Genomic DNA, 26,875 nt, shown 5'->3' on the forward strand with positions numbered 1-26,875 from the left:
ACTTGTCACACATGCAGCGAGCTCCTGCCTACTCTCTGCAAGATCACTTTAGCTAGTCCCACTCCCCCGTCCTTTCCCCGTAACCCTACAAATTGTTTTCCTTCAGGTAGTTATCCAACTCCCTTTTGAAAGCCACGATTGAATCTGCCTTTATCGACTCGGGTTTATTTTCAGTGAACTCAGGCCAAGACAAGCTCCTTTGGTCTAACAGATTATGAGGCTGAAACTTTCATCTGAAAGACAGCAACTCTGACAGTGCAGCACTCCCTCAGTACCGCGCTGGAGTGTCAGCTTAGATTATGTGCAGACCTCTGACTCAGAGGCGAGGCTTCTACCACTGAGCTAAGGGTGACACCATGAAAAGTATTGTAAAGTCATGTGCAAAAGGTGATGTTACATAGAATTACATAGAAACGACAGCACAGGAACAGGCCATTCAGCCTGACTGGTCTATGCCTGTGTTTATACTCCACCAGAGCCTTTGTCTCCTCTTGTTACCTCTTCCCTCTGTCCCCGTGCACCCCATAAACCTCTATTCCCTTGTCCGTTGTGTATGTGGTTTCCACACAGCCACAAAGCTGGCATGCCACTTATACAAGGATGCGATTAAGCTTTACCTGGATGGCTACCTGCAGACTCAGCTGTTTCGCTAATGTGACCCATTTCACAGTCAGAATCTGTTTTGGCACAAAGAACCCAACAGCTGCTGTAACACTTGCATGCGACGGCAAATTTGCACGCAGAGAAATATCTTAATTGCAAACTCGGATACAAGTGTGTGACGGCTGCCAAAGTCCCTGGTGATTTGAAGTTGCAGTAACGCTGACTGACATCTTTTGCCGGCTGTATTTTCCGTCGTTCAGTAAAGCCCGCAATCATGGATGGCGTGGCGAGGACCCTGTGAGGAACGGACCAGTAGCTCTCGGGTGTCTCTTCCTGCCCTGGTCAAACAGTTATTGCTACCACTGCTGAAAACGCACCCCTCGCTTGGTCAGTAAACTAAGTGCTTGCCGGAATCTGGGGTCGAGGGAAGAGAAGGCTGAGGGGTGACCTAATTGAGGCCTTTAAATTTATGAAGTGGTTCAATAGGGTAGACGTAGAGAAGATGCACGGTGGTGGGAAAATTAAAATTAAAATTATTTTTTTTTAATTCTGAGGGACAGAATAAATCTTCATTTAGAAAGACACGGATTAATCAAGCACAGTCAGCATGGATTTGTTAAGGAAAGGTTGTGTCTGACTAATTTGATTGAATTTTTTGAGGAGGTAACAAGGAGGGTTGATGACGGTAGTACGTTTGATGTAGAGCTGGAAAGTGGGATTAGGCTGGATAGCTCTTTTACGGCTGGTGCGGATATGATGCCGAATGGCCTCCTACCGTGCTGTAAATTTCTATGATTCTATACCATAGGCAGTCCCTCGAAATCAAGGAAGACTTGCTTCCACTCGAAAAGTGAATTCTCAGGTGACTGTACAGTCCAATACAGAAATTACAGTCTCTGTCACAGGTGGGACAGACAGTGGTTGGAAAAAAGGGTGGTGGGGGAGCCTGGTTTGCTGCACGCTCCTTCCGCTGCCTGCACTTGTTTTCTGCATGCTCTCGGCGACGAGACTCCTCTTCTGGTTCATTACTTGATCATTACTTTATCTTTTGTTTCTTAACTTGTCTCATTACCATCCCCTTTTGCTTTGTGCAATTATCCCTTTTGTCATTTAATCTCTCCTACCTCCCACCCTATCACAGACCTTCCCTTTTGTTTTTTCCCCTCTTTACCCTGCTTCTGCACTTGCTTATAATCTGTTACAGCTCTTAAGTCTTTCCAGTTCTGACGAAGGGTCGTCGACCTGAAACATTAACTCTGTTTCTCTCTCCACAGATGCTGTCTGACCTGCTGAGTATTTCCAGCATTTTCTGTTTATATTTCAGATTTCTTACATCCGCAGCATTTTGCTTTTGTATAGAAAAGATGCTTCCACTTGTGGGGAGTCCAAAACCAGGGGCCATAAATATAAAATAGTCACCAATAAATCCAATCAAAAATTCAGGTGACATTTCTTTACCCAGAGATTGGTTAGAATGTGGAACTCGCTACCACAGGGAGTGGTTGAGGCGAATAGCATGGATGCCTTTAAGGGGAAGTTGGATAAACACATGAGGGAGAAAGGAATAGAAGGATCTGCTGATAGGGTGAGATGAAGTAGGGGTGGGAGGAGCCTCATGTGGAGCATAAACACCAGCAGAGACCAGTTGGGCCAAATGGCCTGTTATCTGCACTGTAATACTGTGTAATTCTATGAAAGGTGACACTTTACTGTGTGACTCAATGTAATGCATCAAGCTCCACAGTTCAGCTGAAAGGTAATGGCTGCATAAATGAAATGAAGACCTTGCATTTATATAGTGCCTATCATGTCCTCTTGAGAGATCCCGAAACACGTTACTTTTGAGCCAAAGTCGGTGTTGTTTAGTAGGACAACTAATTTGCGCACAGCAATATCCCGCAAACAACACTTAGACAAGTGGCCAGTTAATCTATTTTCTTGCTGTTGGTTGAGGGTAAATGTTGGCTTGGACAACTTCTGTGCTCTCCTTGCAATAGAACTCGGGATCTTTTACATTTACCTGAACAGGTAGACTGGACCTCAGTTTAACGCCTCATCCGAAAGATGGCACCTCTGACAATGCAGCACTCCCTCAGTACTGCACTAAACTATTGTGATATATTCTTACGACATCGCTAATAATCACACTACACACAAGATGGCTCGTAACAGAAACCTGTCATCATGTGACTTTGCCACGTGACCCTTTTATTATTTGCATCAGTAGTTTCATTACATCAGTAGTCCACTAGGTGGCCTGGGCTGCCGCACCCTGCTCCTATAAAACAATGTTCTGCGATGCCTACTGTTTCTGGCCTGCAAGACCATCAGCAGGCCGGGGCCATTGGAGGGAGCAACATGTGGCGGTATACCACTCAGGGAGCAGCGCGTGCTGCTGCAGGAGGGCGACGGCATTGGAATGTCAACCTAGCTTTATGTGCTCAAGTTCAGGTGGATGTAAAAGGTGAGGTGGGATATGGGAGCAGGGTGGGCAAGCGTGATTAGCTCTATATTATTGTGTGGGGGATAAATGTTGACATGGGTTGATTGGGCTTAATGGCCTGTTTTTATATATTTCTATGTATAGTTCTCCTCGTGTTCTGGCCAACATTTATCTCTTAACCAACACCACCGAAACCGATCAACTGAACATTGATCCCATTGCTGTTTGTGACATCTTGCAGTGCTTGCCTACAAGATAACAATGTCTCAAAGGTAATTTGTCAGCTGTAAAACATTTTAGGGTGTCCTGAGGATATTGAGTAGACTAGGCCTCTATTCTCTAGAGTTTAGCAGAATGAGAGGTGATCTCATTGAAACACACAAAATTCTTACAGGGCTTGACAGGGTAGATGCAGGGAGTATGTTTCCCCAGGCTGGGGAGTCTAGAACCAGGGGTCACAGTCTCAGAATAAGGGGTTGGCCATTTAGGACTGAGATGAGGAGAAACTTCTTCTCTCAGAGGGTGGTGAAAATCTTTGGAATTCTCTATGAGTATATTCAAGACAGAGGTCGATAGATTTTTGAATATTAAGGGAATCAAGGTATATGGGGATAGTGCAGGAAAGTGGAGTTGAGGTCAAAGATCAGCCATGATCTCACTGAATGGTGGAACAGGCTCAAGGGGCCGAATGGCCTACTCCTGCTCGTAATTATTATTTTTTTATGTTCTTATGACTCTAGGATTGTTGCCTGAACTGGAAAATTTTGGCTATGAGGTAAGATCGGAGATGCTGTGTTTGTTTTCTTTGGTACAGAGGAGGCTGAGGGGAGACCTGATTGAGGTGTATAAAATTATGAGGGGCCTGGATAGAATGGATAGGAAGAGGGGTTAACAACCAGGGAGGGATAGATTTAAAGTAATTGGGGAGAGGTTTAGAGGAGATATGAGGGGAAATTTCTTCGCCCAGAGGGTGGTGGGGGTCTGGAACTCACTGCCTGAGGGTGGTAGAGGCAAAAACCCTCGCCATATAAAAAAAATACTTGGATGTGCACTTACAGTGCCGTAACCTACAGAGCTACGGACCAGGAGCTGGAAAATGGGATTAGGCTGGATAGCTCTTGGTCGGCCGACGCGGACACGATCTGTGCTGAGGGAATAATATGTAGTCGGAGGTGCCATCCGTTCAATGAGATGTTAAACTGAGTCCGTTTCTGCTGTTCAGAAAGACTTGCATTTATATAGCGCCTTTCACGAACACTGGACGTTGCAAAGCCCTTTACAGCCAATGAAGTTGAAATGGCTGTAAATTTCTATGTTTCTATGATATATAAATGCAAGTTCTTTCTTCCAAACACTCCTGCATTACACCCTGTCCCCGCTTATGGTTACGCCTTCACCGTGCGAATCTTGCTTGATATCGCTACCCTGAAAGAGGTTCTCAGTAGAGACAGTCAAGATGATAAACGGGAGGCCAGAGATTTCTCCTCCTCCTCTGCTGTTTCTTCCGGCCTTGTACTCCCTTCACCTGCGAGGTGAGCAGATGGTTCAGCGTGAGTAATGAGGCACCAATGAATATTACTGTGCTGACACGGCAGCGCTTGATGACTTTGTGCATTTACCCATTGCTTGTGGACCCTGTCAGTTGGCAGAGAAGCGCCATTACCATCCGGTGCCGTGGTGTTAGGGACTGGCAGGCCAGATTGTGTTTGCCGCAAACTGCAGCCCCCCCCTCCCCGCCCACATCTGCATGGCATCCATTCCCAGCGGTGTTTCAGGACAAAGGAGTTAGACCGGGCAGTGTTCACAAGGCAAACCCCGTCCACTCCCTATAGTGTCCTCATCGATGCCAACTCTCATTTGGCTGCTGAAAGCCAGCTTCACCTACAGCAAGCAAGATGTGCCTCAGGAAGAAACTGCGCTGCTGAAGGGACATTGGATTTACAATGCATTGCTGGGTTGTGAGTTGAGTTACACCTCCACCCTCTCAAAGATGTCCACCTGGAATTGCTTTGCAGTGACATGAAAGTGACAGTGTCGGTTGTTCCCACTATTCCCTGTCAGCCCACTGATTCCCACAGCTATCTTGACTATGCTTCCTCTCGCCCTGCTTCCTGTAAGGACACTATTCCATTCTCCCAGTTTCTCTGTCTCCGTGGCATCAGGTCTGACAACTCACCTTCTATGCCAGTGCTTCTGACTTCTCTTCCTTTTTCCTCAACCGATTATTTCCCTCCACTGTGGTTGACAGGACCCTCGGCCATGTCTGTTCCATGTCCCGAACTTCTGCCCTTACCCCTTTCCCTCCCTCCCAGAACCATGTGCAAGGTTACTAATCTTCAGAAAAACATAGACCATGAACTAAAAATTGATTAATCCAAGCTTTTGGAATTAAGCTGGATGATTAAGAACATTCTGTGGTCAAGGACATGAAACTGACTTCATGCATAACAACACTGGAGTTGTTACATGAGGCTTTGAACATGATTGACCAGGGTGGGGTAAACAGCCACTGGAGACGTCAAGTCTGTAAAAAGACCGGAAAACAACAGACCTCACGAAATGTAAATTTTTTGGATTGGAGCATTCAGCAGAAAGAACTATCTTTTGCATTGTCGACTCTCTGTGCAAATTAGTCGCCAATCAAACCTATCACCACAGCCAGTTAAACAGATCACCACCTCCATAATTGGATCTCGAAAGAAAGAAACTTATTCATACTATGGGTATAAATATACGGACACAGAAACACACAGGCAGGCAACACAAGAAGAAAGACAGGAAGACAGAAGAAGCAGCAGAAAAGGAACAGAAGCTGCAGAGAATGGCTAGAAGACAAACCAACATAGAAAACATAGAAAATAGGTGCAGGAGTAGGCCATTCGGTCCCTCGAGCCTGCACCACCATTCAATGAGTTCATGGCTGAACAAGCAACTTCAGTACCCCTGCTTTCTCGCCATACCCCTTGATCCCCCTAGCAGTAAGGACTACATCTAACTCCTTTTTGAATATATTTAGTGAATTGGCCTCAACAATATTTTGTGGTAGAGAATTCCACAGGTTCACCACTCTCTGGGTGAAGAAGTTTCTCCTCATCTAGGTCCTAAATGGCTTACCCCTTAGACTGTGACCCCTGGTTCTGGACTTCCCCAACATTGGGAACATTCTTCCTGCATCTAACCTGTCTAAACACGTCAGAACGTTTCTATGAGATCCCCTCTTATTCTTCTGAACTCCAATAAATTCAAGTCCAGTTGATCCAGTCTTTATTGATATGTCAGTCCCGCCATCCAGGAATCAGCCTGGTGAACCTTCACTGCACTCCCTCAATAGCAAGAATGTCCTTCCTCAAGTTAGGAGACTAAAACTGTACACAATACTCCAGGTGTGGCCTCACCAAGGTCCTGTACAACTGTAGTAACACCTCCCTGCCCCTGTACTGAAATCCCCTCGCTATGAAGGCCAACATGCCATTTGCTTTCTTAACCGCCTGCTGTACTTGCATGCCAACCTTCAATGACTGATGTACGATGACACCCAGGTCTCGTTGCACCTCCCGTTTTCCTAATCTGTCACCATTCAGATAATAGTCTGTCTCTCTGTTTTTACCACCAAAGTGGATAACCTCACATTTATCCACGTTATACTTCATCTGCCATGCAATTGCCCACTCACCTAATCTATCCAAGTCACTCTGCAGCCTCAAAGCTTCCTCCTCACAGCTCACACTGCCACCCAACTTCGTGTCATCCGCAAATAGAAACATAGAAACATAGAAAATAGGTGCAGGAGTAGGCCATTCGGTCCTTCCAGCCTGCACCGTCATTCAATGAGTTCATGGCTGAACATTCAACTTCAGTACCCCATTCCTGCTTTCTCGCCATTTAATCTCCTCGTCTAAATCATTAATGTACACTGTAAACAGCTGGGTGCCCAGCACAGAACCTTGCGGTACCCCACTAGTCACTGCCTGCCATTCTGAAAAGTACCCATTTACTCCTACTCTTTGCTTCCTGTCTGCCAACCAGTTCTCAATCCACGTCAGCACTCTATCCCCAATCCCATGTGCTTTAACTTTGCACATTAATCTCTTGTGTGGGACCTTGTCGAAAGCCTTCTGAAAGTCCAAATACACCACATCAACTGGTTCCCCCTTGTCCACTCTACTGGAAACACCCTCAAAAGATTCCAGAAGATTTGTCAAGCATGATTTCCTGTTCACAAATCCATGCTGACTTGGACCTATCATGTCACCTCTTTCCAAATGCGCTGCTATGACATCCTTAATAATTGATTCCAACATTTTACTCACTACCGATGTCAGGCTGACCGGTCAATAATTCCCTGTTTTCTCTCTTTAAAAAGTGGGGTTACATTGGCTACCCTCCACTCCATAGGAACTGATCCAGAGTCTATGGAATGTTGGAAAATGACTGTTAATGCATCCGCTATTTCCAAGGCCACCTCCTTAAGTATTCTGGGATGCAGTCCATCAGGCCCTGGAGATTTATCGACCTTCAATCCCATCAATTTCCCCAACACAATTTCCCGACTAATAAGGATTTCCCTCAGTTCCTCCTTCTTACTAGACCCTCTGACCCCTTTTTATATCCGGAAGGTTGTTTGTGTCCTCCTTAGTGAATACCGAACCAAAGTACTTGTTCAATAGGTCTGCCATTTCTTTGTTCCCCATTATGACTTCCCCTGATTCTGACTACAGGAGACCTACGTTTGTCTTTACTAACCTTTTTCTCTTTATATATCTATAGAAACTTTTGCAGTCTGTCTTAATGTTCCCTGCAAGCTTCCTCTCGTACTCTATTTTTCCTGCCCTAACCAAACCCTTTGTCCTCCTCTGCTGAGTTCTAAATTTCTCCCAGTCCCTGGGTTCACTGCTGTTTCTGTCCAATTTGTATGCCACTTCCTTGGCTTTAATACTATCCCTGATTTCCCTTGATAGGTTGAGCCACCTTCCCTTTTTTATTTTTACGCCAGACAGGAATGTACAATTGTTGTAGTTCATCCATGCGATCTCTAAATGTCTGCCATTGCCCATCCACTGTCAACCCCTTAAGTATCATTCGCCAATCTATCCTAGCCAATTCATGCCTTATACCTTCAAAGTTACCCTTCTTTAAGTTCTGGACCATGGTCTCTGAATTAACTGTTTCCTTCTCCATCCTAATGTAGAATTCCACCATATTATGGTCACTCTTCCCCAAGGGGCCTCACACAACAAGATTGCTAATTAATCCTCTCTCATTACACAACACCCAGTCGAAGATGGCCTCCCCCCTAGTTGGTTTCTTGACATATTAGTCTAGAAAACCATCCCTTATGCACTCCAGGAAATCCTCCTCCACCGTATTGTTTCCAGTTTGGTTAACCCAATCTATGTGCATATTAAAGTCACCCATTATAACTGCTGCACCTTTATTGCATGCACCCTAATTTCCTGTTTGATGCCCTCCCCAACATCACTACTACTGTTTGGATGTCGATACACAACTCCCACTAACGTTTTCTGCCATTTGGTATTCCGCAGCTCCACCCATATAGATTCCACATCATCCAAGCTAATGTCTTTCCTTACAATTGCATTAATTGCCTCTTTAACCAGCAATGCCACCCCGTCTCCTTTTCCTTTCTGTCTATCCTTCCTAAATGTTGAATACCCTTGGATGTTGAGTTCACAGCCTTGGTCACCCTGGAGTCATGTCTCCATGATGCCAACCAGATCGTATCCGTTAACTGCTATCTGCACAGTTAATTCTGCCTCCTTATTCTGAATGCTCCTTGCATTGAGGCACAGAGCCTTCAGGCTTGCCTTTTTAACAGACTTTGACCCTTTAGAATTTTGCTGCAAAGTGGCCCTTTGTATTTTTTGCCTTGGGTTTCTCTGCCCTCCACTTTTACTCATCTCCTTTCTCTCGTTTGCTTCTGTCACCATTTTGTTTCCCTCTGTCTCCCTGCATTGGTTCCCATCCCCCTGCCATATTAGTTTAACTCCTCCCAACAGCACTAGCAAACAGTCCTCCTGGGACATTGGTTCCGGTCCTGCCTAGGTGCAGTCTGTCCGGTTTGTACTGGTCCCACCTCCCCCAGAACCGGTTCCAATGCCCCAGAAATTGGAATCCCTCCCTGCTGCACCACTGCTCAAGCCACGTATTCATCTGAGTTATCCTGCGATAAATACTCTGACTAGCATGTGGCACTGGTTGCAATCCCGAGATTACTACTTTTGAGGTCCTACTTTTTAATTTAGATCCTTGCTCCTTAAATTCGTCTCGTAGGACCTCATCCTGATTTTTACCTATATCGTTGGTACCAATGTGCACCACAACAACTGGCTGTTCACCCTCCCTTTTCCGAATGTCCTGCACCCGCTCCGAGACATCCTTGACCCGTGCACCAGGGAGGCAACATACCATTCTGGAATCTCGGTTGCAGCCGCAGAAACGCCTATCTATTCCCCTTACAATTGAATCCCCTATCACTATTGCTCTCCCACTCTTTTTCCTGACCTCCTGTGCAGCAGAGCCAGCCACGGTGCCATGAACTTGGCTGCTGCTGCTCCCCCTGATGAGTCATCCCCCTCAATAGTACTCAAAGCGGTGTATCTGTTTTGCAGGGGGATGACCGCAGGGGACCCCTGCACTACCTTCCTTGCACTGCTCTTCCTGTTGGTCTTCCATTCCCTATCTGGCTGTGGACCCGTTACCTGCGGTAAGACCAACTCATAAACATGCTATTCACATCATTCTCAGCATCGTGGATGCTCCAGAGTGAATCCACCTTCAGCTCCAATTCTGCAATGCAGTCCGACAGGAGCTGGAGGCGGATACGTTTCCCGCTCACGTAGTCGTCAGGGACACCGGAAGCGTCCCTGATTTTCCACATAGTACAGGAGGAGCATAACACGTGTCCGAGCTCTCCTGCCATGCCTTAACCCTTAGATTAACTTAAATTGGCAACAACAATGTTAAAAGTTACTCACTGATATAGAAGAGAAAAAAGAAACACTACTTACCAATCACCAGCCAATCACTTACCCCGTTGGCTTTGACGTTAACTTTCTATTTCTTTCTACTTCTTTTTTGCCTTTTCCCTGTAGCTGCACAAGCCACGCCTCACTACGCACCTCCTCGACGCTGGGCCCCGGACTCCCTGCTGTGCCTTTTATAGGCCTCTCGCCATTACGGAATCAAGGAATCTCTGGTGATTGTATGTCTAAAGTCAAATTTCTCTCAGCAGTCTAGTCCTGTAGTTTTAGTCAGTTTTTTGCTGTGTAATAAAACGGACACTGGGTTAAGCCTAAGTTTTATGCCACGTGTTGTCCTTCCCCACTATACGTTCCGAGGTCTAAGAATCAGAGTAGAGTGAAAAACAAACACCCTCCAACGATAGGGTTCCCCTTGTATGCCCCTTCCACCCCACCAGCCTCCAGCCACATCTCTTTCCTCAGTGTTTGTTGTCGCTGGAAGAATTCCCTGCTCTTCTGCATCTAATAGTGCCATGGGAGAGAGTGGGGGGGGATCTTTGCCACCCACCAGAATGGGCATTCGGGTACTTGGCATCTTATCTGCAGGATACCGCCTTTGTCAACAGGGCACAACCTCAGCACCGCACTGGTGTGCCACCGGAGATCATGAGTTCAAATCCTGCACTGGGGCTTCAAGACTCAGCCTTCTGATTCGGAGAGTGCAACCAACCGAGCTAAAGTGTCACTGGCAGATACAAAGAAAAGAAAAAGAAAGACTTGGATTTATATCGCGCCTTTCACAAGCATCATACGTCTCAAAGCGCTTTACAGCCAATGATGGACTTTTGTCGTTTAAGGGGTGGTTTTCAGGGGGTCAGCTTTCCCTTCTGACCTTATATGAGCGGTTCCGAATCGCTCCCACACCCTTGGTTCTAGACACTGGAATTATGAAGGGACTGTGACAGACTTGGACAGACAATCGGTTTCAAGGTAGGAAGCAGGTATGGCTTTATTGTGTTTAAAAAGAAGTAAAAGGGCACACCTTTAATAACACACACAGACCAATACACACTGAAGGGTACAACACATTGAATAAATTGTCCAATTACAGTCTGTGGGGAAAAGAATACAGCTTAAACTCTAAATGGGGTAAAAAGGCGAATGCCGATACATTTACACAAGTTATCCCAGCCTCCCTCCTCCCAATTCCCCTAACTAACGAAGTTATAGCTCTGTGGGTTCAGGGGCCATGCTCACCAATCCCCTTTTTGACAGTTGCCGGTGAATCGCGGTTTCGGGGTTCGCTGCACTTGGCCTTCAAGGTGAGCCATACCCCGGTCGGAGAAGAGGACTTCGGACTGCGTAGTCTTCGGTTGGGATGCGTCCGTTGATACAGTAAGTTGCGTTTTGGATGTATGGGGTAAGTACCCACTTTCTTTGGTTAGGAATAGTTTAGTTAGTCCCTTTTGGTAATTTCTCACCCGTTGGTCGTTCCGAAGTAGATTGTAGAGTGGAAATAAATGTCGATTCTTCGGTTTTTGCTGAGTTGGTTTTGGTTGGTCGTTTCGCTGGTTGTGGTGGCCCGGGTTGTCAATTTGGTTGCTGACAACCTTCCATTTCATGGGCCTCGTGCTCGGTCGGTCCTTGATGATTTCTTGTAGTTTCCTTCACTACTCCATTTCTTCACTCCCCACCTCCGGCTGCTTGTGTCTGTGTCTGTGTTCCAGTCTGTGTTCTGCTGTTCGAGTCTGTGTCCTGCTTTCTGTCTTCTGTTCCTTGGTAAAACTGGGAATAGATATACCCACCAAAGGCTTCCTTATTTCCCACCAAATCTAGCCCAGCTAACTGAAATTTGATTAAGTGGTTTTAATCTGGCGTTAATCAACTTTTCGAAGTTGATGAGCTCTCCATTGTGCTAGTCTGGCCTGAACCAGATATTTCTATGCCTGTTGAAAAGGTGTTGGAATATGTATGTGGCATTGTTTAAATGCTAATGTTTTCAAGGGGCAAGTTTCGAGGGTATACAGTTCCCAGACAATTTGATTAGTTCCAATGTCCAAACTGGCCCTTTAGATATTGACCCCACCCCTTTTCTTGCAGACCCAACATACACCTTTTAAAAATCCCAAATTCGATTCAAGTTCGTAGTTTCTTCCATGTGCACTTTAGGTTTTCAAACTTTCTGGTAGATAGTTCCAAATTAAATTCCCTTTCCTATGAGTCCAAACACTGGCGGGGGGGGGGGTCTCCATGAATGCACCCCCTTTTATCCCCTGCAGGCCTCATCTGCCCCTCTAAAATTCATTTGTGTCCCAAAGTTTTCCTTCCATTTTAAAAGTCCAGAAAGGGATTCTTCTCCTCTGCAGGGGAAAGGTACCTGGAATCTTTGCGAGATATTGGTAAATTCTACATTCCCCCTGTGATACCATATCACTATGGTATCATTCTTCGAGGTGAGCAAAGTTCCTGACTCCCAAGAGATAACCTTTCCCGTAAATTAGCTAAACTAATACCCAAAATGCATTACACTTATGCAACATCACCATAGATGCACACTTTTCCCTTTACAGGTACAAACTTTTTACATTTATACCCTCCCAGCTTGGAGGGGGTTCAATTACTACAATTGCATTTCAGCACAGTTACATTTCATTTCAGTTACATTATATTCACCAGCATACAGGCAACGTACAACCACATTGCAGAAGGAAAAAAAACATAGATTAAAACTAAACAAAATCAATTGGTCTCCTGAGGTTTGTCCATCACCCGGTAATGTCTAGATCCTGCCCTTGAGAACTGCTCTCAGGCTGGCTGACACACAAGACAAACTCAAAATAATCACCTAAACATTACTGCAACATTAACCTCAATTCTAAACTAAACCTTAAAATGTAAAATGGTACAGTCAGCTGCCTTAAACTAAAATTAGAGCTATGTACAACCATCACCCATCTCCGGGTGGCCTGGTTAGTCCCTGTCAGGCCCATGCCTTGTGCGGCCTGATAGCCGCCTGGATGCTAGGGTTTCCCCGCAGCTGGTGAGCTGGAGACCCTTGTCTCTGGGACAGCTCGTTGCTACTGCTCCTGTGAGACCCTCACCGCTGGAGGCGGCTGGCTGGTGGTCCCTACTCTGAGCGGCCTCTGTACTTCTGACCTTCGGCCTTTCCTGTCGGGCTGCCCTTCTCCTAGGGTAGAATCGCTGAGGTTCAAATGCCGGTGACCATGGTATCTTTGGCCGTGGTGTACGGAGGGTCCTTCTCAGGGCTTGGGTTACTGGAGGTGCGTCCGAATCCCAAACGATGGGTGAGATAGCCCCTCCAGTGCTGCAATTCACCGCCCCTATAGGCACGGTTTCTGAGCCTGCCATATTCCCTGTGGGCCCTCCACCGTCGGGGGTGGCCAACGGAGGGTCCCTGTCCTGAGGACAGTTCACCCCTCCCGGCTGCCCTCTGTGCTTGGCTGACCCTGGGTTGTACAGCTTGCACTGGTTGATGTGGAACCACTTAGTACGGCGGGGCAGTTTTATGGCATAGACCATCGGGCTTGCCTTGTCCACAATGCTGTATGGCCCCATATATAATGCTTCAAAAACCCCGACCCGAGCATAGTTCCTCACCATGACCTGGTCCCCTATCTCCCATTCGTGGTGTTTGCTGGGTTCTAGCAGCAATCGGTTACTCTGATGCTGTCTGCCCATGTTACTAGCAGCCTGCCAGTGAATCTGTTTGAGGTGTTCAAACAGGTTCCTGACAAACCGGTCCCGGTTCACCTCTCTGAGCTGACCTTCTGTGAGCACTGGGGCTAGGACATGGGTGGGGGTCCGCATGATCCGGCCAGTCATGAGCTCATATGGGGAATACCCGGTGCTCTTTGACTGGCTAGCTCGGATCCCCATTAGGACCAATGGTAAGACCTCCACCCACTTTTGGGGTGAGTCTCCCGTTTCCTTCCACAGCCTTTCTTTAATGGTGCGGTTTAAATGCTCCACAATACCCGATGACTGTGGATTGCGGGCAACGTGCCATTTCCCCTCAATGCCGAGCACCTTAAGGGTTTCCTGCATTACCTGCCCGGTGAAATGGCTCCCCTGGTCCAACTCCACATACTGTGGGAGTCCCCACCGGAAGAACACTTCCCTCACTAGAATCTTAGCTGTCCCTAGTGCGGTGGCTGTTTGGCAGGGGAAGGCTTCAACCCATTTTGAGAACACGTCCACCAGGACTAGGCAGTATTTGTAGCCTCCCTGGGCGGTGGGTAGGGGCCCAATGTAGTCAATTTGGATTGATTTCCATGGTCCCTCTACCCTCCTGACGTGTCCTAGGGACACCTTCCTTTTCTGGGGGTCAGGGTTGTTCGCAGCACACACCAGGCAGTTCGCACAGAACTCGCGGACGTCCTCCCTGAGTCCCGGCCACCACCATCCTGCCTGTTCCACCCGTTGCCAGGTGGTCTCAGGCCCGGGGTGTCCCGCTCCTGGACCCTCATGGGCCAGTTTTAGGAATTCCCTCTGGTGCTGCTGTGGCACGACCCATTATCCCTCTTTAAACAGCAGGCCTTCCTTAACGGTAATGGCTGCTGTGCCGTACGGACCTTCTACTCTCTCTCCTCCAGCTAACGCATTCAGGACAGCTTTCAGGACTGGGTCCTGTAGCTGAACTGTATTTAAGTCCGGGGCCAAAGCTGTCTCTGTACTCTCTGCTGCCCTGTTCTTATTCTTGACCGCTGCTATGTGGCCGGTGTCATAGGGGTCCCAGAACTTTCCCGTGCGGGCACCTTCTTTGGCCAGTTTGTCAGCCTGTTGGTTTCCCTCTGCACGGGGTTTGGTTTTTGAATGGGCCTTCACCTTATGTATGTAGACCTTTCCTTCTTCCCCACCACTGTTTTCTCCAGCAGGGGCTTGATTGCCAGGGGTTTCCCGTCAGCGGACGTGTATCCGCGACGGGACCAGATAGCCAGGTACTCCGTACATGAATTGCAGGTGAACATACTGCCCGAGCAAATCGTGTACGGGGTAGGGAATTCCTCGGGGTGGGTCACCACATACATTACGGCGGACAGTTCAGCGTGCTGGGCGCTCATGGTGCTGGGGAGCTTGATTGCCAGGGCAATACCTGCCCTTGGGTCATAGACTCCGCACCCAGTGAGTCGTTCGCCAGCAGATACCGTGCTGGACCCGTCCACGTAGATGTCCCGGCCTGTAGGGTGTAACCCCGCCCGAAGGCCAATGTTTACCTCCCATACTCCTTTTATGGAGCACCTGTGGGCTTTCCCTCGGTAGATTAGGTTGGCTGCGAGCCTTGGCTCGCGGGGGCCTTCTACTCTGAGGTCCATCTGGGAGAGGAGCAGGGTCCAGCGAGCAATGCGGGCACTGCTCACCGTCCCGTCCTTAATCCTCCCATCTAGGAGCATCTGAGTAGGTGTGTGGTGGGTTAGGAGTGTTAGAGAAGACCCTCCCATGAAGATCAAGGATCTTTTCACTGCCCAATGTGTGGCTAGGAGGTGTCTCTCACAGTTGGAGTACCCCTTCTCCACATCTGTGAGGATCCTGGAGGAGTAAACCACTGATCTTAGCTGGCCGTGCCGCTCTTGAAGTAGCACTGAGCTCAAACTGTCCCCGCTGGCTGCCACCTCCAGGAAAAACTCCTTTCCTACATCTATCGCTCCTAAGGCTGGCGCGGTCTGCAAGTCCTTCTTGAGCTGATTAAATGCTGCCTCGCAACCCTCATCCTAGTCCCACTCTACACCCTTGTGTAGGAGCCTGAGCAGAGGGGCTGCGGTGGCTGCATAATCCTCAATGAAGTCTCTGCTGTACCTGGTGAGCCCTAGAAAGGATCATACCCCTGTCACTGTGTTGGGGGCTATTAACTCCTGTACTGCCTCCCTTCTAGCCTTGTCTATGGCCCTTTCCCCAGCGCACACAGTCAGCCCCAGGAATTTGACTTCCTTCTGGCCGATCTGTGCCTTCTTGGGTTTACTTTAAACCCTTCTTCTTTTAGCAGCTCCAGCAGCTCAGCCAGCAGTGGGCCATGCTCCTCCCTCTGATCAGTGAACAGGAGCAGGTCATCCACATACTGCACCAACTGCTGGGGTCTGCTAAAGCCCTTTAAACAGTTCGCCATGCATTGGTGAAAAATGCTGGGACTATTGTGGAAGCCTTGGGGAAGACAGTTCAACGTGTATTGTTGGCCCTTAAAGGTAAAGGCGAACTTGTACTGGTCCTCCCGTTTTAAAGGAATGGACCAGAACCCATTTGAAATGTCCAGCACCGTGAAAGTGGTCGCGGATGCTGGAATACTCCCTATGGGATCCGCTACGGCTGCTACAGTGGGTGCACAGGCAGGGATATTCTTATTTAGTACTCGATAGTCCACGGTGGCCCTCCATGAGTTGTCCGGTTTCTTAACCGGCCACAGTGGAGAGTTCACATGGGTTGCTATCGCTCTTAACACCCCTTGCTCTACCAGTGATCCCAGCGCCGTTGTCAGGTCTGCCTCTGCCTCCCTGGGGAAGTTATATTGCTTTTGTGGTCGGGTCATGGGGTCCCCTACTATACTAACTTCCACCCCCATTACCCTACCACAGTCATGTTTGTGGGTGGCGAATGCTGCAAGGTGTGCCCGTACATATGCCTGGTACTCCACTGGGGTGTTACTGACCAGTAATTCCAAGTCGTAACCCTCCATTGGCTTCACGGTACACAATGTTCCCTTGGCCCCTTTTTCTGGGATCGCCACCACCTCACCTTCTCTGTCAGTCACTATGGCTCCCCATAGACAGTGGTTCCTGAGATCCACTAGGATCTGGTGGCCAATGATAAAATCAGCTCCCAGGATCCCTTTTTCCTTCTGTTCCCATTTCATCAGGACACACTTTCATTTGGTTTTGAGTGTCCCTAACTGAATGGTGAGCGGGATGGAAAATGAACCAGTTTGCTCATTGCCTGTGAACCCCACTAGACTGTACGGGACCCCGTTCGATAGAGGTGAGGTAGCTGGGTTATCTGCATATACAAGGGTGCTGGAAGCACCGGTATCTAGCAGGTAGGTCCCTTTCACTTTCTCCACCTCCATCGTAATGCACGGTCTCTTCCAGGCATCGTACTCTAGGGAACACAGGTACACAGGCTGCACTGGCCTTAGTCATGCATCTGGGTGGGTTGGAGCAGAGGGTTTTACCGTACCGGCTACTGGACCAGTTGTGATAGCTACTGCTCCCTGTCCGTTTATGAATGTCTGTAGGGCGGCTACGAGTGTCTCATATGTGTCGGGTGTTCCTGCCCCGGCCTTACGGGCTGGGGCTGGAGTGGCCTTTCCCTTAGTCTCTTTCCAGGGGTTCCTACAATCCTTCCTCCAGTGCCCACTTTTCCCACACCCAAAACACTCGCCCCCTTTGTGGGGAGGGTTCCCACCTTCCTGATGCCACTCTCTCTTGCCTTGGCTGGGTTTAATCTCATGGACCCTCCCTTTAGAGGAGGGCTCCTCTGTCCCTCTACTGTTCCGGTTAGCCAGGGTCAACTGCCTGACCACTGTCTCCTCGGTGGTTCTGGGATCTCTTGGATCAAACCAGACCTGGGCTTTTGCCTTTATTCCAGGTAAGCTGTTTGCCACCAGGCTGCGGAGCCAGTGAGCCAGCTCGTTAGGGTTCAGGTGGGCCCGGTCAAGAACCCCACTACAGGCCCTTTCGTAGACCGGCCACAACCTGTCGGCGAAAGCCTGTGGAGTCTCCCCATCGAGCTGCACTGTCTTCTCCACTCGGGAGAAAGGACTCCCGTCGTTCATACCCATGGCCTCTAGAACCTCCTCCTTAACCGTAGCGTACGTGTTTCGCCCCTTTCTGCTGTCTGCAGAGAGGGAATGGCACAGCTTGGTGTCTAGCGAGAAGAGCAACAGCTTAGCCTGCTCCGAATCATCGCACCCGTTAATATCCCCTGTGTGTTCCACTTCCAGGAAGTGTACCGAGGGATCCTCCTGTTGGGTGAGCTTACTTAGGTGGCCTATCATAGCCCTCAGTTTTTGGGTGTCGTGGGGAACTACGAAGTTGCTTTCTAGGGGTCCTGCTGCCCCATTGGCATCAGGCGGGCCAAACTTCTGCTGCCGGACCAGGTGCATTGGCCCTGGTTCCGGCCCTTCTTGTATTGGCTCGCCCTCTTCCCCCTGCTGCCAAGCTAAGTTAAAACTCGGGGCTGCCGGTGTTGGTAGTTCGCAATCCTTGCCTGCCCCGCACTCTGGCTGACAACCCTGCTGCCCCGGGCCATTTTTGGGAGCTGCAGGCAGTGACTGAGGGGTTTCTCCTTGCCCAACCAGGTGTTCCTGGGCTAAACCTGGGTTTATCAGGCACACCATGTCTTTAACCCGGGATAGAGCAAGGTTCAAGCTTTGGATCTGCTGCTGGCAGGGACCGTGGTCTCCTGCCTCAAATTCCCTGGCACTGGCTACCTTATAGGCTACCTCTCCCCGTACTCTTTAACTTGCTTGGCGAGGCAGGAATTCTCTTCCCGCAATGCCAGTTCGCTTTTCTTGGCTTCAATAATCTGACACTGTAAAAGGTCCAGTTGGGTTTTGTACCTTTCTTTAGTGAGCTCTCTACTTTCCTTTAACTGTCCCACCTCTGTCCACTGCCTTTCCCCGACTGTGGCCATTGCGCTGGACCTCTCTTCTGCCTGTCTCAATACTTCCTTTAATTTCTCATTCTCCTCATCTAGAAGGTGGATCTGTTGCTGAAGGCAAATTAGCCAAATGGCCTTCTCTATTGACTTTTTATGGTCCTTGCTCTCGGTCCATTGAGCTGCAGCATCTTCTGGACGCTCAGCATACAATAGATCGAGTACCCACTCCTTAGCCACATTTACCTTCTTAAACACATACGAGGAAATCCCCTCTTCCATTTTGCTTCGATTCCTGAAACCAGTCTCTCTCTTAACACGTCCCTTGTACCAGTGTCCCATCTGGGTCGCCATTATGTAAGGGGTGGTTTGCAGGGGGTCAGCTTTCCCTTCTGACCTTATATGAGCGGTTCCGAATTGCTCCCACACCCTTGGTTCTAGACACTGGAATTATGAAGGGACTGTGACAGACTTGGACAGACAATCGGTTTCAAGGTAGGAAGCAGGTATGGCTTTATTGTGTTTAAAAAGAAGTAAAAGGGCACACCTTTAATAACACACACAGACCAATACACACTGAAGGGTACAACACATTGAATAAATTGTCCAATTACAGTCTGTGGGGAAAAGAATACAGCTTAAAGTCTAAATGGGGTAAAAAGGCGAATGCCGATACATTTACACAAGTTATCCCAGCCTCCCTCCTCCCAATTCCCCTAACTAATGAAGTTATAGCTCTGTGGGTTCAGGGGCCATGCTCACCAATCCCCTTTTTGACAGTTGCCGGTGAATCGCGGTTTCGGGGTTCGCTGCACTTGGCCTTCAAGGTGAGTCCAAACACTGGAGGGGGGGGTCTCCATGAATGCACCCCCTTTTATCCCCTGCAGGCCTCGTCTGCCCCTCTAAAATTAATTTGTGTCCCAAAGTTTTCCTTCCATTTTAAAAGTCCAGAAAGGGATTCTTCTCCTCTGCAGGGCCTCAGTTTAATGTCTCATCCACAATAATTTAAAAAAAGGCAACTTCACAGTTGCTATTATGGAAATAAAATCATTGAGTGCGGCTGTGAGCTGAATGGTGTAACAGATACATGCACAATTTTAACTTTGACAGATAGGGCTCGCTGTCAGGCTGTCATTATATTTAAACAATCTATTCTCTGCACTATTTGGTGGTAAAGCAAATATATATTTTCAGTTTGTTACATGAAAATAAATAAATATACATGTTCTGGACCAGAGGACTTATAAATCATGTATAAAAGATAGCTTGGCTCTCGTACAGATCCAGTTTGCAGCCCAGTATAAGGCTGAAGCAGCCAGATCAGGGAGGGCCCAGGATCAGTCCTATTGGAAAGTAGGAAAGAAAGAAGGAACGTATTTATATAGCGCCTTTCATGACCTCAGGACCTCCCCAGGTACTTTACAGCCAATGAAGTACTATTTAAAGTGCAATCACTGTTGTAATGTAGGAATAAATTAATGGATTAATTGTAGTTGTCAATTGATTTCAGTTGGATTACCAGTCGGACCACCACAATTGGACTTAGTGCCCCAGCCTAATGAAGGGAAAATAAAACCAGACAATAGAAACCGTTATGTTGCAGGGCACTGAGCAATAATGAAGTCCCTTAAATCAACAAAACTTTTTTAACGCCGTGATTTTCGGCTGGGGTGCAAAAGCATCCTTGTGTAACACCTGATTTCGTGCCCCCGATCGTGGAAAGTCATTTTTGGCCGAATTTTGAGGGCGCAAACTTTTTCCAGGCGGTCTCAGGACAGCCCTGCTGCCATTAAGTATGGAACCCTATCGTATCCTGAACAGAGTTCCGTCACATTACAGTCAGTTGTAGAACGGCCAATAATGGCCAATTCTGACTATGGACCTCCCTTGCGCTCATCTTGTAAATCTACTCAACCTTTGGTGCGAGGCAGCACATCGCACCAGAAGCACGTGGTGTCGAAAATCAAGTGATACCATTTCTTGTTGCTGGCTTCGGGGTTGAATCCTTTTTGAATCCTAGTGATCACTTTTCTCTCACTATGTCTTCGGATACCATTCCGCTGAAGAAACCATGCGAGGGAAGGCCTCTCAATGTCACGGGTTTATAGGAGTGCGGCCCAGCAGTGAGGTACCTTGCCTGCTGCAAACAGCTCGAATTGAAAAGTGAAGAAAGAAGCAAGAACTTGCATTTATCTAGCGCCTTTCACAACCTCAGGGCGTTCCAAAGCGCTTTACAGCCAATGAAGTACTTTTGAAGTCTACTCACTGTTGTAATGTATGAAATGCAACAGCCATTTTGCACACAGCAAGCTCCCACAAACAGCAATGGGATAATCATAGAATCATAGAATGATACAGCACAGAATGAGCCCGTTCGACTCATCTTGCCTGTGACACCTCTTTGGTAAAGCTATCCCATTAATCCCACTCCCCTTCTCTATCATCATAACCCTGTAAAATTTTTCCCTTCAAGTTTTCATTCAATTCTCTCTTGAATGTTACTATTGAATCTGCCTCTACCTCCCTTTCAGGCCGTGCATTCCAGATGACAACAACTCGCTGTTTAAAAAAAAATGTTTCCTTATGTTGCCTCTGGTTCTTTTGACAATTATCTTAAATCTGTGCCCTCTGGTTACCGACCCTTCTGCCACTGAAGACAGTTTCTTCCTATTTATTCCATCAAAACTATTCATGATGTTGAACACCTCTATCAAATCTCCTCTTAACCTTTTCTGCTCGAAGGAGAACGACTCCAGCTTCTCCAGTCTCTCCATTCTCTCATCCCTGGTACCATTCTAGCAAATCTCTTCTGCACCCTCTCCAAGGCCTTGACATCTTTCGTAAAGTATGGGGCCCAGAATTGAACACAATTCTGAGACCTAACCAGTGTTTTATAAAGGTTTGGCAAAACTTCCTTGCTTTTGTACTCTATTAATAAAGCCAAGGAGTCCATTTGCTTTTTAACAGCCTTCTCAACTTCACGTTCAAAGATTTGTGTACGTACACCCCAGGACTTCCTGCTCCGACAATACTTAATTCATATTGCCTTTTCTCATTCTTCCTACTAAAATATATTAGGGGGAAAATTGCGGTCGGAGGCTTCATTCGTACGAATGCCTCCGACCCCCCAAAAAATCTATGAAAGTACCTGGTGGTCCCAGAGGAACGTAGGATCCCAGTCGGAAGCCTAGATTCACTGCGCAGCGCACGAGAAGATGTCTTTCAAGTACGTACGTACATGCTGGAGTCACGTGGGCCTGGACCACCAATCACGAAGCAGTATTCTCATTGATTAAAATGGGAGTTCTGTTTGTACGGACTCTCATTACGATCAATGAGAAAAACCCTTAAAACATCAAAAGACAGCATAATAAATAAATAAAACACCTCACTTCTTTAAAATTAATTGAAATTAAATGTTTTAGAAAAAATATATATATTTGGAATTTTTTTTAAGGTGTTTTAATCGTGTTAAAAATAAACTTACCTTAATGGATAGGGTTTTTAATATAAAAATGAGTGTTTAAATTTAATTTTTATATGTTTTAAAACTCTTATGCTGGTAAAAATAAGCTATGCGCCTGCTTTTAGCAAGCGTAAAAGTTTGAAGGACATTCGCTGGGCATGAGTTAAGCAACGAGCCCAATCTCTCCTGCGTGAATGTCCTCCTCCTGAGATGTGGAAAATATGTCAAGAGAAATCTTGACAGATCGGAAAAGCCAGTTTTCGGTGCCTGCAAATTGCACCCCGAAAACCGGCTTGTGCGAGGCCACTTCATACGGACCCAGCGAGGCCGGAATTTTAGCCCAATACTTCACACCCTGAGTTAAATTTTATCTGCCACATGTCTGCCCATTCTACTTGTCTGCCTATGTCCTCCTGAAGTCTATTACTAGCCTCCTCATTGTTTACTACATTTCCAAATTTCGTATCATCTGCAAATTTTGAAATGATGCCCTGTATACCCAAGTCCAGATCATTAATAGATATCAAAAATGGCAGTGGTCCTAATACCGAGGCCTGAGAAGCACCATTGTATACTTCCCTCCAGTCTGAAGAACAACCGTTCACCAGTACTGTTTGCTTTCCTCAGCCAACTTTATATCCACACTGTCTCTTTAATCCCATTGGCTTTAATTTTGCTAAGAATATAAGAACATAAGAACATAAGAATTAGGAACAGGAATAGGCCATCTAGCCCCTCGAGCCTGCTCCGCCATTCAATAAGATCATGGCTGATCTGGCCGTGGACTCAGCTCCACTTACCCGCCCGCTCCCCGTAACCCTTAATTCCCTTATTGGTTAAAATCTATCTATCTGTGACTTGAATACATTCAATGAGCTAGCCTCAACTGCTTCCTTGGGCAGAGAATTCCACAGATTCACAACCCTCTGGGAGAAGAAATTCCTTCTCAACTCGGTTTTAAATTGGCTCCCCCGTATTTTGAGGCTGTGCCCCCTAGTTCTAGTCTCCCCGACCAGTGGAAACAACCTCTCCGCCTTTATCTTGTCGATCCCTTTCATTATTTTAAATGTTTCTACAAGATCACCCCTCATCCTTCTGAACTCCAACGAGTAAAGACCCAGTCTACTCAATCTATCATCATAAGGTAACCCCCCTCATCTCCGGAATCAGCCTAGTGAATCGTCTCTGTACCCCCTCCAAAGCCAGTATATCCTTCCTTAAGTAAGGTGACCAAAACTGCACGCAATACTCCAGGTGCGGCCTTACCAATACCTTATACAGTTGCAGCAGGACCTCCCTGCTTTTGTACTCCATCACTCTCGCAATGAAGGCCAACATTCCATTCGCCTTCCTGATTACCTGCTGCACCTGCAAACTAACATTTTGGGATTAAGGACTCAAAAAGAGTTTCATGCACAAGGACCTCCAGGTCCCTCTGCACCTCAGCATGTTGTAATTTCTCCCCTTTCAAATAATATTCCCTTTTACTGTTTTTTTTCCCAAGGTGGATTACCTCACACTTTCCGACATTGTATTCCATCTGCCAAACCTTAGCCCATTCGCTTAACCTATCTAAATCTCTTTGCAGCCTCTTTGTGTCCTCTACACAACCCACTTTCCCACTAATCTTAGTGTCATCTGCAAATTTTGTTACACTACACTCTGTCCCCTCTTCCAGGTCATCTATGTATATTGTAAACAGTTATGGTCCCAGCACCGATCCCTGTGGCACACCACTAACCACCGATTTCCAACCCGAAAAGGACCCATTTATCCCGACTCTCTGCTTTCTGTTCGCCAGCCAATTCTCTATCCATGCTAATACATTTCCTCTGACTCCGCGTACCTCTATCTTCTGCAATAACTTTTTGTGTGGCATCTTATCGAATGCCTTTTGGAAATCTAAATACACCACATCCATCGGTACACCTCTATCCACCATGCTCGTTATATCCTCAAAGAATTCCAGTAAATTAGCTAAACATGATTTCCCCTTCATGAATCCATGCTGCGTCTGCTTGATTGCACTATTCCTATCTAGATGTCCCGCTATTTCTTCCTTAATGATAGCTTCAAGCATTTTCCCCACTGCAGATGTTAAACTAACCGGCTTATAGTTACCTGCCTTTTGTCTGCCCCCTTTTTTAAACAGAGGCGTTACATTAGCTGCTTTTCAATCCGCTGGTACCTCCCCAGAGTCCAGAGAATTTTGGTCGATTATAACGAATGCATCTGCTATAACTTCCGCCACCTCTTTTAATACCCTGGGATGCATTTCACCAGGACCAGGGGACTTGTCTACCTTGAGTCCCATTAGCCTGTCCAGCACTACCCCTCTAGTGATAGTGATTGTCTCAAGGTCCTCCCTTCCCACATTCCTGTAACGTCAATTGAATGTTATTTGTCAAATGCCTTTTGAAAGTCCATATACATAAAATTTTCCCACTACTGAGGTTAGGCTGACAGGCCTGTAATTACTCAGCCTATCCCTTTCTCCCTTCTTAAACAAGGGTACTACATTAGCAGTCCTCCAATCCTCCAGCACCATGCCCAGATACAAAGAGGACTAGAAAATGATGGTCAAGGCCTCTGCTATTTCCTCTTTTACTTCGCTGAACAGCCTGGGATGCATTTCATCCAGGCCTGGGGACTTATCTACTTTCAAAGCTGCTAAACCCCTTAATACTTCCTCTCTCACTATATTTATTTCACCCAGAATATCACACTCTTCCTTGATAGCAGTATCTGCATTATCCCTTTCCTTTGTAAAAACAGATGCAAAGTATGTGTTAAGAACCCTCCCAACATCTTCCGCCTCCACACAAAGATTACCCTCATGGTCTCTAATAGGCTCTATCCTTTCTTTAGTTACCCTCTTACTCTTAATATATTTAAAGAACATCTTAGGGTTTTCCTTAATTTTACTGGCCAAGAATTTCTCATACTCTCTCTTAGCATTCCTAATATCCCTTGTAATTTTGCCTCTTAACTTTCTACATTCCTCTACAATATTTAGCCGTTGATATATGAAATAAGCTTCCCTTTTTTCTTAATGCTCCCCTGTAAGTGCTTAGACATCCAAAGGGCTCGAGAATTATTTTTCCCAGCCTTTTTCTTTAGGGCACATTTGGCCTGAGCCTTCCGGATCTCCTCCTTAAATGCCTCCCACTGTTTCGACACTGATATACACACAAGTAGCTGTTTCCAATCCACCATGGCCAAATCACTTCTTAACGTAGCAAAATTAGCTTTTCCCCAATTCAGAACTTTTATTCCAGGCCTATTCTTGTCCTTATCCATAACCAACTTGAATCTGACTGAATTATGGTCACTGGCACCCAAGTGCTCTCCCACTAATACCTCTTCAACCTGCCCAGCTTCATTCCCCAAAACTAAATCCAAGATCACCCGTCTTGTGTTGGGCTTGCTACATACTGACTAAACAAGTTCTCTTGAATGCATTTCAAGAATTCCGCACCCTCTGTACCCTTCAAACTAAATTTGTCCTAATCGATATTTGGATAGTTAAAATCCCCTACTATTACTATCCAATGGTTTTTGGACTTCACAGCAATTTGCCTACATATTTGCTCTTCTATCTCCCTCCCACTGTTTGGGGGTCTATAATATATACCTAGCAGTGTGATCGCCCCTTTTTTATTTTTCAATTCGACCCATATGGCCTCATTTGATGATCCCTCTAACATATCATCTCTCCTCACCGCTGTAATAGTTTCTTTAATCAGTACTGCAACCCCCCCACCCCCACCCCCACCCCCCCCCCCTGCCTTTTTACCCCCCTCTCTATCTTGTCTAAAAATCCTGTAGCCAGGAATATTGATCTGCCAAACCTGCCCCTCTTTCAGCCATGTTTCTGTAATGGCTATAATGTCATATTCCCAAGTGTCTACCTGTGCTCTTAGCTCATCCACCTTATTCGCTATACTCCTTGCATTAAACTATATACCATGCAGCACAGGAAGACCTCCTTGCTTACTACATACTAAATCCTGTTTCCTCTGTCTTACAGATTCGCTTTCTAGATTCTTGCTATCCAATTTCAGCTTTACTTCCTTCCCTTTTGAATTCGTTCTCAAGTTCCCATCGCCCTGCCAAGCTAGTTTAAACTCTCCCCAACAGCACCAGCAAAACTCCCCACGAGGATATTGGTCACTGCGCTGTTAAAGTGCAACCCGTCCGGTTTGTCCAGGTCCTGTCTCCCCCAGAAACGGTCCCAATGCCTCAAGAATTTAAAGCGCTCCCTCCTACACCAAATTTCCAGCCACATGTTCGTCCTCTCTATCCTTCTATTCTTATACTCATTAGCACGTGGTACCGGTAGTAACCCGGAGATTACTATCTTTGAGGTCCTACCCTTTAATTTTCTTCCTAGCTCCCTGAATTCTTCCTGTAGGACCTCAACCCTTATTTTACCTATGTCGTTGGCCCCGATATGGACCACGATCTCTAGCTGTTTACCCTCCCCCCATCCAGGATTCCCTGCATCCGCTCTGTGACATCCTTGACTCTGGCACCAGTGAGGCACAAAACCATTTGGGAGTCACGTCTACGGCCGCAGAAACGCCTGTCTGTTCCCCTAACTATAGAATCCCCTATCACTAGGTCTCTTTTGTTCTTCATCCCTCCCCACTGTGCAGCTGAGCTACCCGTGGTGCCTTGGAATTGGCTCTGGCTGCACTCCCCAGAGGAACCATCACCCTTACCGACACTCAGAAGTGAATATTAGTTTGAAAGCGGGATGGTCTCACGGGGGGTCTC

Source organism: Pristiophorus japonicus, chromosome 2 (assembly GCF_044704955.1).
Source record: "Pristiophorus japonicus isolate sPriJap1 chromosome 2, sPriJap1.hap1, whole genome shotgun sequence".
Classification (NCBI taxonomy): Eukaryota; Metazoa; Chordata; class Chondrichthyes; family Pristiophoridae; genus Pristiophorus; species Pristiophorus japonicus.